General features: G+C 41.7%; 1 long non-coding RNA gene across 2 annotated transcripts in view; it reads left to right on the top strand.

The window, feature by feature from the left end:
* The window catches only part of LOC128351951 (uncharacterized), a 36,476-nt gene extending 27,928 nt beyond the window's left edge, over nucleotides 1-8,548 (top strand). The window contains exons 4-5 of one of the 2 annotated variants that reach the window (XR_008320135.1): nucleotides 6,948-7,104; nucleotides 8,304-8,548. This is a non-coding gene — a long non-coding RNA (uncharacterized LOC128351951). Of the gene's footprint in view, nucleotides 1-6,947; nucleotides 7,105-7,717; nucleotides 8,266-8,303 lie in introns of those variants that run through there. The other variant, XR_008320134.1, reaches the window with a different exon arrangement.
* Nucleotides 8,549-14,772: the final 6,224 nt, after the last annotated feature.

The raw sequence follows: 14,772 nt of genomic DNA, 5'->3' as shown, positions 1-14,772 counted from the left end.
GAAAACAATTCTCCACCCTTTTCAGTAAGTTTAGACATTTTAAACTGCTGTCTTCACTTATCTCTCATCAACCTTTTATTTGTATATTTGTCCTAATCTTTGGATGGGAGACTGTTCTGGACTACAAAGAGATGGCTGCAGAGTCAAAAAGCAGAGTCCCAGAATACAATTCACTGCTTACATTTAAAAAAAGTTTTTAAAATGTTCCCTTGCTTTTCCACTATGACGTAAATGCTCTTTCTGTATTTTCTTCCTGGTAATTGGGTTGCAGTTTTCTCTGGATGGTGAAGAAGTGAACCACTCTGCAAGAATTTAAAGCATGTCTATATGTCTGCACAAGAGAACTCCTGAGCTCCTGGTTAAGTGCCTTTAATACTGAAAAATCTGGCATTAGCCCCATTCAGTTGACCAGATCTCTAAATGAGAACTGTGTTGAGAGGGGAAGATCAGAGTTATACCCACTGGCCCCACCTCCAACCTCAACAGGTTGATATGCTCTGCACAGAAGAACCAGTGTACACATAAGATGTATGCACATAGGCTTTCTGTGTGTGACCTTTACTTTACATTTTTGTAGGGTAACAATTGCGCAGACAAAGCCTGTACATGCACCGCTTATATGCACAGATTCTGTGCTGAGATTCAGAGGAACATATGGAGGTTAGGGAAGGAGCTAGTGACCGTGAGCTTGACCCCTCTTCTATATGTTGGTTACTCACCTCCAACCTCGATGTGTTGATATGCTCTTTGCTTCTTGTAAATTAGGTGGGAAATAATAATGTATGGAAAACTAGAATCAACCAGCATCTGCACTTCATGGCCATTAGGTTTAACTTGACAATATGGAGAAGCAGGCTCTGACTCTGTCACACTTAAAATGCGGTCAGGAAGTGGTTCAGCTGCCTCATCATATGGTGCACAGGGGCGTAACTATAATAGGGCAATGGGAGACAGTTGTCTGGGGGCCCACTGCCTTAGGTGGCCCCCCAGAGGCAAGTCACATGACTGACTCCCCCAGCCGTGCACCCGCCCAGGCTTCCTTCAGTTGTATTCATCCTTAAGATTTCTTTACTTCATGAGCTGAGCTTCGGGGGGAGGCATCAGTAATGGAGTGGACAGCAGATTTACAAACCTTAGCAAAGCCCCCCCCCCATTTTGCACCTGTTGCAAGTGACTTTCCATGTAGGAGAGTGAGCAAAATTGGCTTTGTGGGCAGATTCTCCACATCGGTAGAAGTGGTAGCTTCTTCTTACTTGTGCTGCCACTTTCTGAGGCAGTGCCATATGAGAAGATTGGGTTTGGAAGGATTTAGACTGAACAGTCTGGATTTCAGGAGGCTGGTTTTGGGGTACCAAAGAGAGCCATCTGGCATAGTGAAGAGCATTTTCCACCCTCCTAGCCATCTCTATAACTTTATCCGGTGAGTTTCTGCACCAATAGCAGTTTTTCACACAATTTGTAGCAGTTTGTTTTTATAACCATCTGATCCCTGAGCCATCAGTACAGTTGGCCAACTCACAGGTTACACTTAAGGCACACAAATGCTGTGATATACTGATTGATAGATTCACCAGGCAGTTGTGATCTAGAATATAATTTGTAATGTTCAGCAATCACATTAAAAGTAGGGTTGAAATGATCATCTAAGGCTTGAAGAGCAGCTTCATAGGAATTGGCATCCCCTTCCATGTTGGCAGGAAAGGGCAAATAATTATATATTATTTGGCCTTCAGGGCCCAGGAAGTGAAGCAATATAACCTTCTGCCTTGCTGGAGTAAAATCTGGGCTCTGTATGACAAGGAGGAAATTGCAGAAATAGGACCTCCATTGTTTTCAGGGAAGAGCCGGTTCCCCTGATGACAAGGAAAAAGGTGGTGGTTGGATCTGAGCTATGCTGCAGTGGGCATCCAGTGAACAACAGAGTCCAGGATTGATAAGGAAAAAGTACCTTCAGATGTTGTGCAGGTCAGGAAGCTAGAGAAACAAGCAGCAGCAACAATAGTAGAAAGCAGTTCAGGAATGTAGGCCAAGTAATGCAATGAAATGAAGATGCAGAAACCTTCACAAGCTTTGCAGGCTCACACGCATAACTGGTTCAAAATCCCATCACCAGATGTTTTATAGCTGCTTCCCTCATACACACAAAGAACTCTTATGTAGATTTAACTAAAGGTTTATTTGGCAACAACTCCACTTTCTCCTTCCCTCCGTTTCCTTTCTGACTCCTCCCCCACATCTCCTGCCTGGGACATATGTCCAAACAAACAAAGTTTACTGGATAGAACCCAACAGGTAATTATGTATGTAATGAAGATACATATTCACATCTTAAGGTCATTCACATCCACTTTCACATCTTAAGGTCATTTACATGACCTTGTAACCTGGGGGCTGGAGGGAGGGGGAAGGCTGGATCGCACCTACCATCCCCCCCAGATGATCCATGGGGTGCCTTTGGCTGCACTGCTTGGGCACACCACACTTCCAGGAGTGGTACACCCATCTGGAGGCCAGGAAAATGAAGCCTGGCCTCCAGAAATCCTACAATGCGCCACACGAGGAGTATATGGTGCACTGGGGGATTTCCCGGCTGCTGGGTGCTCTGGCTTCCTGGCTCTGTGGCTGCTCCGGCTGCAAGCAGCACATGGAGCAGCCAACCCAGGTAGGGCTTTGCAAGTGAACAGCCCCCGTGTTTCTGAGATGGCCAAGGTGATTAACAATAGTCATTAAAAAATCATAAGAAAGTAAAATGTTAAAATATAAAGAACCAAAGGATAAAAACCAAAAGCAGTACTCAAAAACCAATATTCCAGAAAACCAAAAGGGAAAACAAACAAACAAACAAACAAACAAACAAACAAACAAACAGAGGTGTATCTAGGGAAAACTGCACCTAGGGCAAACACTGAAATTGCGCCCCTGTCCAAACATCTGACACCCATCTTTCAGATAACTTTACAATAATATCAGCTGAAAAATACAAGTCAAGCTCGGTAATCTTTTAATATTTCAAAAACTATTTAGCTGTGGAAGTAGTCAGACCAAAAACTACAAATTTCAGTATGCTGGGGCTCATGAAATACCCAAATACCATGTGGAGGTGTACTTGGAAAACTAAACAGAAGTGCCTGTCTAATTCTTTACTATGTATTGTAGCATCACTATTACATACGTTTTAAAAAATAAATGGAGAATTTGACTTTCCCCAGATACTCTGTAAATAATTAAAGGATATGCAGAGTAAACTGTGTCACTGCTTGGAATATATTCTAGTATTTCAGAAAGACAGTTAAAATGAGAGAAAGAGAGCAAGAAACTCCCAGTGGGCCTTAATACTAAGGATTTCACACTGATTCAAAGACAAACTCACCATTAATATTATTAAGACATCACATTTAACTCACTTATCACAAGAAGCAAAGTAAGAGCAAATGAATACAATCCTAGCTTATACACTTCAGCTCAGTATTCACAAGCCCTGATTCTCTTTACACAGTGCCAATCTGAAAATGTGTACAGTGACTTATATTATATTAAATTTAAAAAAATTACCTGTAACCCCTTCAGGGAGTTTCCTAAAGGCCATTGGGAGGGGGGTCTGCAAAGGTCCCCCCTCCCCCCGCTGGCCTCTAGGGCCTCGCAGGGGCCATTTGAGCATGTGTGGTGGCCATTTTTATATATAATGGCTGCTGAAAACAAAATGGCTGTCATGCATGCTCAAATGGCCTCTCCGAAGCCTGGCATGGACTAGGGGTGTGCATGGTCCGGTGCCCCCCCGGTCCGGCATGGGGGGACTGTTACTTTAAGCGGGGGTGGTGGTAGTACTTACCCCCCTGCTGCTCTTCCCCCTCCGGTGCTGTTCTTTTGAAAAATCTTCTTGGGGCGGCAGAGTTCCTCCCTGCCGCCCCTGCCCCCGTCGTTGTTTGTAAAGGCTTAAAAGAGACGAGCGCTAGTAGTGCGCATGCGCCCTCCTTGGCACGCGCGCTTGTCTCCGACGCTGCCGCGCGCCGCATACATCACAGTGCGCGCACGGCAGCATCAGAGATGAGCGTGTGTGCTGAGGAGGGCGCATGCGTGCCGCTAGCACTCGTCTCTTTTAAGCCTTTACAAACAACGACGGGGCAGGGGTGGCAGGGAGGAACTCTGCCGCCCCAAGAAGATTTTTCAAAAGACCTGCACCGGAGGGGGAAGAGCAGTGTGGGGGGGGGAAGTACTACCACCCCCCGCTTAAAGTAACAGACCCCGCCCATCTGGACCGCCAGACCGCTGGACCTCCGGACTGGTCCGGCGGTCTTTTCTATTGTGCCCGGACCGAACCGTGCACACTCCTAGCATGGACTAGGGCCTCACAGAGGCCATTTGAACATGTGTAGTTGCCATTTTGTTTTCAGTGGCCATTTTTTAAATTTTTAAAAAATTGCGCCCCCCTTCAAGTGGCGCCCGGGGCACGTGCCCTGCCTGCCCTACCCTAGATACGCCCCTGCAAACAAACATCCATTCATTCATTCGATTTCTATTTCTATACTACCCTTCCCCCCAAAAAAAGGCTCAGAGCAGTTTACATAAAGAAATAACAAACAAACAAACAAACTGCAGTCTGTGTCAAAGCCCAAATACATGACATAGTGCCAGATATTATTGTCTGTGCAATTATATTGAAAACTACAAGTTCATAGGGGAAATCATTTATGGGCTCAACATTCTTCTTTGATTCTAACATAAAAGCTGGTGGCCTAAGAATGAAATAGAAATATTTTTTACCATGATGAATTTGGCCCAGTGCTCTCTTTGGCAAACTGAAACCACCCACTATATGTTGCCATTCCAATGAACATGAAGAAATTCTTTTGGAATTTGAATATAAGAAACAACCAGAGAAGCCTAGGAGGATGGTCAGACTGTTTATCTTCTCAACACATATTTATTTCCAGTATTTGGAAATGGCCTTTCCACCCGAAAGTGCCAAGGTAATGAAGTGCCAAGGTAATAAAGTAAACAATAAAATATCATTTACTTGCTTTAAAACATTAAAAATTCACAACCTAAAGATAAAACACAATTTAAAACCCATTAAAAAGACAGCCTACAGCATAATGATGGCATAATGAAGGGAGAACAGACAAGTCTTCACTTGTTTTTTTTAAAGTCAGAAATGATGTGAGAGTGCAAAGGTGGATTTGTCTGTGAGAAAGGAATTACATAGCTTTCCTTGGAAGCGGCATCCAGAGGAGGGTCTCTTCAATTGTCTCAGGGATGGGTGAAATTATGGCAAGTAAAGTCTGGCAAATGGATGTTGATGTAAGAAATAAAGAATTTGGAAATTCCAATCCTAGACAATCAGGAACGACTCCAAAACAACTAGTTTGGGAGAGCAAAAGGTGTGGCAAAGAACATTATTAGGGGGGAGCAGTGTTCCCTCTAAGGTGTGCACATGTGCGCGTCTCACAAGTTTTTTGGATATCTGCTCAGTTAATTCTTGATCCCGTTCAGGTTGAATCAGGAAGGCCCCACTCTGAATGCACATGAGCACACACTGCCTTGATACTGCTGTCCGGAACAAAATTCATTCCACACACAGATGAAAACAAATAGCGTGAACACTGGGGGAGAGACGATTTTGCTAGACATTAAAGCTGTTCCATTGAGCAGCCTAACCCAGGCTAGGGCAGCCCAGCCTGAGTTAGGCTGTTTGTATGCAACGCCAGGATCCACGTGGATCCCGGTGCTGCCTGCCTGCCTAACTCCACATTGCAGCCTGGCCTTTAGTCAAGGTTAAGGGCTTGAGTGAGCCCTTAACCCTGGTGCAGGGATTGTGTATGTGCTTGGGCTGCTTGCAGCCTGAGTGCGCAGAGTTGCCAGAACCTAAGGGGTATACTCATAGGTCAAATGGGCCGTAAGCCAGAATTTGGCTTTTAAAAAGCCAAATCTGGCCACCTAGGTGCACACAGAAACGGGTGTCTCATCACGTGGTGCATCATGGGATATCGGCCCCTGGAGATCTGTGCTGCGTGGAGCAGGGTGGATCGTCTAGGAATCAGCTGTACTCCCGGTAGCATCCGTTGGTTGTCTTGGGGAAGGTATGTTGGCCCTGCCTTCCCACCCACCCACCCAATCATGTGAATAGCCTCAGTAAATACTTATAGAGGTAAGGTAATTAAGAAAATGAATGAATTGCCTACTTACCTGGCTGCACTGACTTCTGGAGCTTGTTCTGGGTTAGAGGAGTGAGTGAACGAGTCTTCTTTAAACAACTAAAGTGTTTTAAAATAATTAATTCACTCTAATAATTAATATTTACATTTAAAATAATTAATATCTACAGTCTACTAGTTTCCTCCTCTCTCTTCTTACGAGATAAAATACAAAGCACATAGCATTTCATTGGGGATGGCACAGTTCTCTCTTCCCCTCTTTGTCTCGTTTCTCTGTCCCCTTTTTTTGTTATGCCCCTGATCTATATATGAAAGCTTTGTTTGGTGTGTAAATAAGTTTACCAGCATTCTCCTTCTTCATCTAATCTACCTTCTAGTTGAAGGTAGGACAGCCAATGCTTTGCACTGGTTTTTCAAGTACTGTGAAAAATATTGTTTATACACACACCCTGCTATTCTTTATCCGTGGAGCAGTTTTGCAGTTGTTTTGAAAATGTTCAAGGTGGTTGTTTTTTTGTAAGGTGAGAATACATGAAACCCATTACAGTAGATAGCATGAGAATGAGAATTCTGAGAGAGCTGAGGAGGAGAGTGAAAAAACAGTCAGACTGTTAAGTTGTTTGAGGACTATCTATGATTTGTTATAGCATGTGATGTGTATTATTGATATTATAATCTATATCACATGCTATAATAAATAGTAATCAGTTTTGTTCACCATTCAGTTCTCCAGTAATGATTCAAAAGGTTTTTTTAAAAAAATGATAACTGACTCTAACTTTTCTATGTCTTCAGAATAGAATTACTACCGGAATCTCCTTTGAGTCTGGCAGCTGAAGCTGAGGATGAATTAGCTCTTGTAGCATGTGCTTCCTCATTAAGTGGGGGTGAGGAGAAGCAGCATGTGAAACAATAGTAAATGGCAGCACACTAAGGTGACATGACATTCGAGGTGAGTGGATTAGATTTTTCAGGAGATGGGGGATAATTGGGTTAGATCCCTCAAAGCTTGATTTAAAGCCAGTTGAATCAAGTGGACCCTGGATGAGGCCCACATGGAATACATGACAGACATTGAGAAGGTTCTGTGGATACTTATCAAGAAGTGCTAGGGAACCCCTCTGCCTTTACATTTATCTGACCATTTCATTCTTGAGGCATTTAATCTGTTCTGTTTGGTGAAGAGTGAGATGATATAATAGTAATCTGGGATTTAATCATAGTAATAATAGTATTAGTTATCCAGAATTTAATAATAGTAATAGTAATCCAGGATTTAATAGAGCAGAACTATATCTGTCCCAGAGGGCTGCTCACACAGAGATTTGTTCTTGTAAGGAATGGTGATTAGTCTGTGCAGGATCAAAGTTGCAATCCTGTGCACATCAAAGCCCACCGGTTTTAACTGGACTTGTGTGCAATCAACTGTTTGCACGATTGCCGCCAAAGGAAGTTCAAATATTAAATGTGTTGGTACCAGCAGACTTATTCAAGACTCATTCATTCATCCCTCATATCAGGGTAACTGGATGGAGCTATTTTTGATTCCTCTTATCTAAATGCAGATTCTGTAGCCATGTGCCGAATGGAACATTTCAAAGCAGAGGAAGGAAGAATGCTCAAGTGATGCAGGATTATTGAAAGGTCTCTTATGAAACTGCTGAAAAAGCTGAGCGCATTTATTTCCTTATTTTCCAAATGAAATGTACTGAGCTTCTATCTTGCCTCTTCCCCAATGAGGAGGAGAAAGAAAGGAAAGACTATAAAAGAGTAGGGAGCGACAAGAAGGAACACAAAAAGCCGCAGAGCTACTGCAATAACTAGATAGGAGGGATTAGATGCGACATTCTTGGACATTTGGCAGTGCAGTGGCTCTTATGGCAAAACAACTTTTAAATTTAAACCAAGAACCTTTTCTTCGGAAAGCTAATTTCTTTTGTTGGCCATGCTTAGGAAGTCTTGCAGCCCAGAATGTTCACAGGATTCCCTCAAAGTTTCATTTTGGTCTTAAGAAGATTTCACCTACAAGTGGCTCTTCTTTTCTGCTAGATCCAAACAAGGCTCTCCATTTTCTATGAAGATTAATTTAGATTTTCTATTGCAGAGGCATACATCCCCCAGTCACATGATCCTTGTCCTTTTGAAAACTAGGTAAAGTCTGTAAAGAGGCAGCTGTGTTCCAACCTCTTTGAACAGTGTCTCTTATATACGAGGAGAATGGCTAATCTGTCCTGCAAACACTAGTGGAGACTTGTAATCAGCAGAGAAGGAGGCTGTGCTGGGAATGAATATATCAATTTACCTCAGACTGTGTCCTCCAAAGATGGGCTTTGCTCTACATCAGTTGCCTTTTATGTTTGACCCATATCTAAAATTAAACCACTTTCTTATTACAAGTTGCTTTGTTGACTTTTGTTAACCTGATTTTCCTTTTCACCAAAATTTGTAAGGGTACAAAGGTGGATTTGCCCTTTCATCCACCATGCAATTGATGTGTAATCATGGCTGGGGTAGCCCCTTTCCTTGCACAGCACACACATATGAAATGGCCATTTCCTGCCATTTCTGCTAACACAGAAGGCAACCTGGGGGGTGGGCATAGTATTGAATAAGCATGCAGCCAAAATGACCAGCTCATGCACTGTATGCACCACTGTGCATTGCGGAGGTAAAAGGGTCATGAGATGCATGAAAAAATGTCAGACTTTTCTGTGATTGGCTCATAGAGAATGCAAATCTCCCTTAATGCTAGTTTATTATGAATTTAAAGCAAGGTATTGTGCTGTGACAATTTAAGTCAGCAGTGCTTCCAGAAATCTCAGATAAGATTGTGTTTGAAGCATTTTATGAGGCATCCACTTCACTTCAATTATTCTGCAAATATCACCTAGTTTAAGTAAAGTGGGAGCTGGTGACAAATTTGTCCAGCAAACTGTGCAAGAGAGACTATTCTACATTACATTATTTTGCTCCTTGGAGGATATATGACTGTCATCCAGTCTTTGGCTGAGATAAATGGAAGTTTTGAATTTGATTTGTAGAAATTTCCATTGTTGGCTAAACTATTTCTACAAAACTTAGTGGCTGTGAGGGTATTTCTGAAGACACATAAATTAATAATCTTGTGGAAGCTAAGCTGGTATAGTTTGATGAGTGTCCTTATGGGAGACTGCTTTAAAACCACTGCTTTTAATTTTACACTGCCTTGAGACCCAGGGAAAAAGGCAGGCTATAAAAGCGGGGAAAGTGTATGTGTGTGTATGTGTGTGACTTAGGGTCAGATCCTAAGGTTTCCTTTCTCCAGAGGAATGAAACCTTGAGATCCATCCCATTAATTCTGTGTCCATTGTGAAGTTAATGATGAGAGGGCATAGGAATGTAATACAGAAAATGCTTGGCAACCATTTTCTGAGTGCAGCTTCATCACAATGTTGGGGAAACCGATATGCTGTCCTTGAATGGGACAGAAGTCCCATTTCTACTTGAATATGTCTACTCTGTTTCTAATGTCAGAAAGAGAGAAAACTGATTATTGTACAAGGAGGCAGGTTTTAAGAAAACAGTCCATAGATTTTATTGGAACAACAACATCCTAAAAGAGTGGATGAACTAATGGTCTTAGCTTAAAGAAAAGCATGCACTGAGATGAAGATGCAGGATAGAAGATGTCACAGAGTTTGCAGGAAGTAACATTTGAAACTTTATTCAGACATTATTATGTACATGCTTACAGGTGTCTGTACACTTGTACATGTTTTTGTGTGAATGACTGCACCTGTGTTTATTTTAAAAGTGAACCTGGGTACAGACTCTCTGAAATACACATATAGATAGGAAGCATGTTAATATGTGAGCACGTGTGTGTGTACATTGTGCACAGTCTGTATATGCATTGAGCATAAAATGTGGATAGGACTTGAATCGGGTGTACATCCATGTGCTCAGTGCCCTCCATATCTATAATCCTTTCAACTTAATCTCTTGAATCCTTTCAAGGAATACAAATATACGTGTATGCATCCTATTCAAAGCTTACTTCCAACACATTCAGCAGTGGCAGACAGCTATATTGGCAAAAGTGTGAATTGGCCCCTAATATTACCCCTTGATCCTAAATTCACTGAGCTGGAAATAAGTTCCAAGCACAGGTTTCCCTAGAACACAGTTTGAAACCTAAAGAAGTGCTGTGAAGAAGAAAGCAGGAAATGAAAGATAGAAGGGGATCCTTGACTTTGAATTCTCTTTGTGGATTTTCTTTGAAAACTGAAATAGAATATCTCTACAGAAAAGCAAAACAATTTCAGTTTATTTTCTGTACTTTAAAATAAAATGTACAGGTGATAATATTGGTCAATCAACAGAAGATGTCTGAGTTCATCAAGGAAGTTTTCTGTGAACTGTTAGGCTAGGGGGAAAATGTATTGACTTTCCTTCTATTTTGTGAAGGAATTTTGAAAACACATTGCAAAATTAAAGAGCAATGTTAATGTTTCCTCAAAATATTCGAGAGAGAGAAGGACTGTAAGCTACCCAGAGAACAATTTGCAATGGGACAGCTAACAGACGACGACGATGATGATGTCTTGCCATGATTTCATGCAAAAACATAGCACAACCCATTGGAAAATTCACCTGCAGAAGCCCCATTAAAAAGAATGGGACTGGGAGCTCCTCAAGAGCATGCAGACCTACCTAACTTCTTGATGAATTGCACCCTGAGACAACACAATAGACCCTAGGGTCTATGCAAACCTTACATGCATCCTAGATCTGATGCATAAATTGAATTCAATTCATTGTATAACCTTCCTCATTTATTTGTTTAATGGAGGGAACCTAGCTGCCCAAAGTTTCAGGAAATGTGGTGAACGAAGCCTCCTGATGACTCACTTCATCACAAGTTCATCTTTCACTGTAAGGGAATTGAAGCAAATTTTTTGAGAGGAAAAAGCTGAGTTCTTGGTGGCTTTGGAAAATAAGTCCAGAACAATACCACATTCAAATATGAACTGAGGTGAATTAGTGGTCTAAAATACTTGTACTGGTTTATTGTGAGGTATTCCAAAAGGGCCAGAATCAGATTCCAGCTGAGTTGAATTAGTACTTTATCCTTTTAAGGAAGGAATCCAATAAAATTTGCTGATGGAAGCCAAGTTACCATCTGCTCTACCTGGACATTATGGATCTCCTGAGACCTTCTATAAAATGCTATGGAGTCTTTAATCAAAACAAGCTCCTCCCCAAAGCTGGGCTGTGTTCCAACAGTTCACCTAACTGTTGCTGTCCATTGTAGGAAAATTATATTATGTATTATAAACTTTAAGTATACTTTGAGCTCCTCAAGATGAAGATTACATAATCTCATATCTCAGAAGATTACAGATCCAAAAGCAGTGATTCATTTCACTTGAACTATTTGTTTGTTCTTCATGAATACTATGGATTGAAATTAGGGAAGGGTTCAGTGTGATTTCCAGACTCTACCAAGAGTTAAGCTAGACCATCCAGTTCAAACCATTGTTGAGAATTCTCTTCTGAAGCACTTCATTTAAAAACTTCTACTCATATTAGACCTGGAAACAACAGAATGGCTTCTGACCAAGTACTGCTTTCCTACTGTCAGTGCTAATGCCGGACTATGTTTTAAAACTTTTGTTTGATGGGCCATGTATATGATAATTTGGCACCTGTACACAGACTGTAGCCAGTCCTGACACTTTAGTATGATACAGGAGTAGGCCAGTATGATAACATGCATTCACATTACATTCACATTTTAGGCGCACAATTAAAAAACTGATGGTATAGTTTGTAAAATTATTGTATTGTAAATTTGAAAAGTGGCATTTGAACGATGAGCAATTACTAATGAAAAGCCCATCCTATGGACCATTGTTGCACTGATACAGAAGTTTACAGAAGCAGGTCCAAGTGTTGGTGGGTGGCCCAGAATTGTAATATAATTCTAATGTAAATATAATGTAATATAATGCTCATGTTGCTCTTTCTCCTGTGCTATGTGAGAGACTTCTTTGCTGAAGGGGAAGAAGAGCCTTTGAGTTTGAGTGGCATCCTGGGACTGCTTCTCACTCTTGCAAACAGCACACAAGCCACACTGCTGTTCTTTTCTACTAAGGGTTTTTTGAGAAATGTTAGACAGACCAAGATGTCTCTGCCATGCTTGACAACTATTGGGTACCACACTAGAGGATGCAAAGTATTTGTGCTGCAGGCTGCAGCAGCTACAATTATCCATAGGACTGTGTGCACTGTCAATGGCCAATTGATTTGACATTTTATTGCCCCATTTTTTTTGAAATGGCTCACCATTGCCATGTAGGTTTTTATAAAAATACCTAATATGCCCTAGGTTTCTGTTCAAAAACAGACAATATAAGTCCCTGCTTGTAGGCTCATAATTTTGTTTTAAAATGTGCCATGCAAGGAGAGGGGATTGGAAGGAAAGGGGGAAAGTTTGGGGTTGTGTTTTTTTTAACTCTTTCAAGATCATCTTGAGTTGGTATTGCATGTCCAGAAGATTGGATTACACAGGGATCTTTGCTTCTGAAGCTATTTTACAGTGCTGCAGTGTGGGAAGAAAATCATTGCCAGTAACTCATCCTGTTATACTTGCTAAGGGAATGCATCCCTGGATGCCTAGAAACTCCAAGGTATTCTTTCGCCTTAACCTGAATCCAACAAAACAGCTGAGCTAGGGATGAATGCCTAGCTGTGAACAATGGTGAAGGTGCCCAGTAGTAGACTGCCTGGGCCAGTGCTTTGGGGTAAACATCTCATTTGCTCACTGATGGTGATGGTCCAGAAAGCAGCACATTTTGTTGTACATGTTAAATTGCACAATGCTATTAGTCTTTAAACAATAATAAGATAGCATAATTTAACATGGGTAACAAAAATGTGCTACCTGTGCCATCAGCGAGCAAATGAGACACATGTCTTAAGCATCAGCCCATAAATTGCTCAAAACGTACAGAAATTGTTGGGGAAAGCAACCAACCACCCAATTACCATTGCTGCATATAGATTGCAGTGAATGAATGGAGGAAGAAAGAAACAATTCTCGATGAATTATGTCTACACTGTGTAAGGTACCCTTACATTCTTAAAGGAAAACGTATACACTTCTGTCATTCTTGATTTCCCCCCCAAGAAACACTAAAATAAAAAATATAGAACTGTTTGAAAATACTGCAGAATAGGGGGCTGTTCACATGGGCAGATGAGGGGAAGGTGGGGTTCAACCTACCTTCCCCCGGATGACCCTTTGCAGCCTGGGCAGCATGCAGGCTGTTCGTGCACTTACACGGCCAGCGCTGCTGGAAGCAACATGGATGACTCTCCGTGCTGCTCCCGGATGTGCTGGTAAAGAGAGGCCGGACTCATTGTTCCAACCTTCATGAATCCCACAGTGCACTGTGCACCGAGTACTGACACATGATCCTGGAACTGGGGTTAAGGGTGCATTTGCACCCTGAAGAGCCTGGCGGCAGCACTGGTTTTATGCCACAGCACTTCTGGGACCCATGTGGATTCCGAGGGTTCTCAGAGGCAGCCAAGTCCAGGCTTGGCTGCTCGTGAGAACAGCCTCATGGTGTAACTCATCCAGAGTTAAGCACTTTTAACTTCCATTGCTTTCAATGGGAGAATTGAGCATGTGCCTAACTTTCAGACCGAAATTAAACTTAAGCACTTTTCACTTGGGCCCCTTCACATGTACTAGGTGTACCCGGATACACAAGTCTCCCTTCTCCCCTTCCCTGGTTTTGTACATTTCTGTAATCCTATTATGCATGATGATGTATGGACTACATAGATAGACATGACCAAAACAATGTAATTTAAATTTTGAACTGCATACGCTAAGAAACACAAGAATAACATAAGGGTTGCTGATTCAGGATTTTTTGATCTAGGTTATCCCATTAATAGGTCTCTTTTAAGTACTTAAATAAAAAGAGGGTTGAACACATGGCAGACTTCATGGCCTCCGGTGGGGGGACTCTGATTTTGAAGTCAATAGGGCACCACTGAAAGAAAGGGATCTTTCTCCACAGAAAAGGCTGGAGGACCGGCCGATTTCCATAGTTCTGTATTTCTAAAGCTTAACCATCCTTCAAAATCATAAGTGGCATTTTATATCAGCAAATAGAGTGAAACCTCCAAGTTGTTTTTATATTTGGTTTGCCTTTTGACAAGATCTCAAACCAGAGAGTTATTGAAAATGAAACCTTCAGGTTGCTGCTTATTTTGACGAGAATTAGCTCGATGGTTTAAATCCCCTTTTGCCTTAATGGCATTCGGCTTAATGGCATTCAGCAAGCCCCCTGCTCCGGACTTGCTAGAAGTACGTAATGTAATTAAGCAGAGGATCATTTCATTTAAGAAGAAAATCTCATTTCTTCTAAGATGTAAAGCTCTAAGCAAATAAGAACCATGGTGAAAACATCACAACCAGTGACTCCACTGTCAGCAGACCAGACCAGGCTGCAAAGAACTTCTGAAAGCAAGGTGAAAATAGGAATGTGTAATAGAAGCTGTATATACAAAATAAACATGGGCAACAGAGCATTGTGGAGCATACAATGTGGGCTGAAAACAC

The sequence above is a fragment of the Hemicordylus capensis genome, chromosome 3 (genome assembly GCF_027244095.1).
Source record: "Hemicordylus capensis ecotype Gifberg chromosome 3, rHemCap1.1.pri, whole genome shotgun sequence".
Taxonomy (NCBI): Eukaryota; Metazoa; Chordata; class Lepidosauria; order Squamata; family Cordylidae; genus Hemicordylus; species Hemicordylus capensis.
Note: the sequence above shows the minus strand (reverse complement) of the source record. Positions and strands in the feature narration are given on the sequence as shown.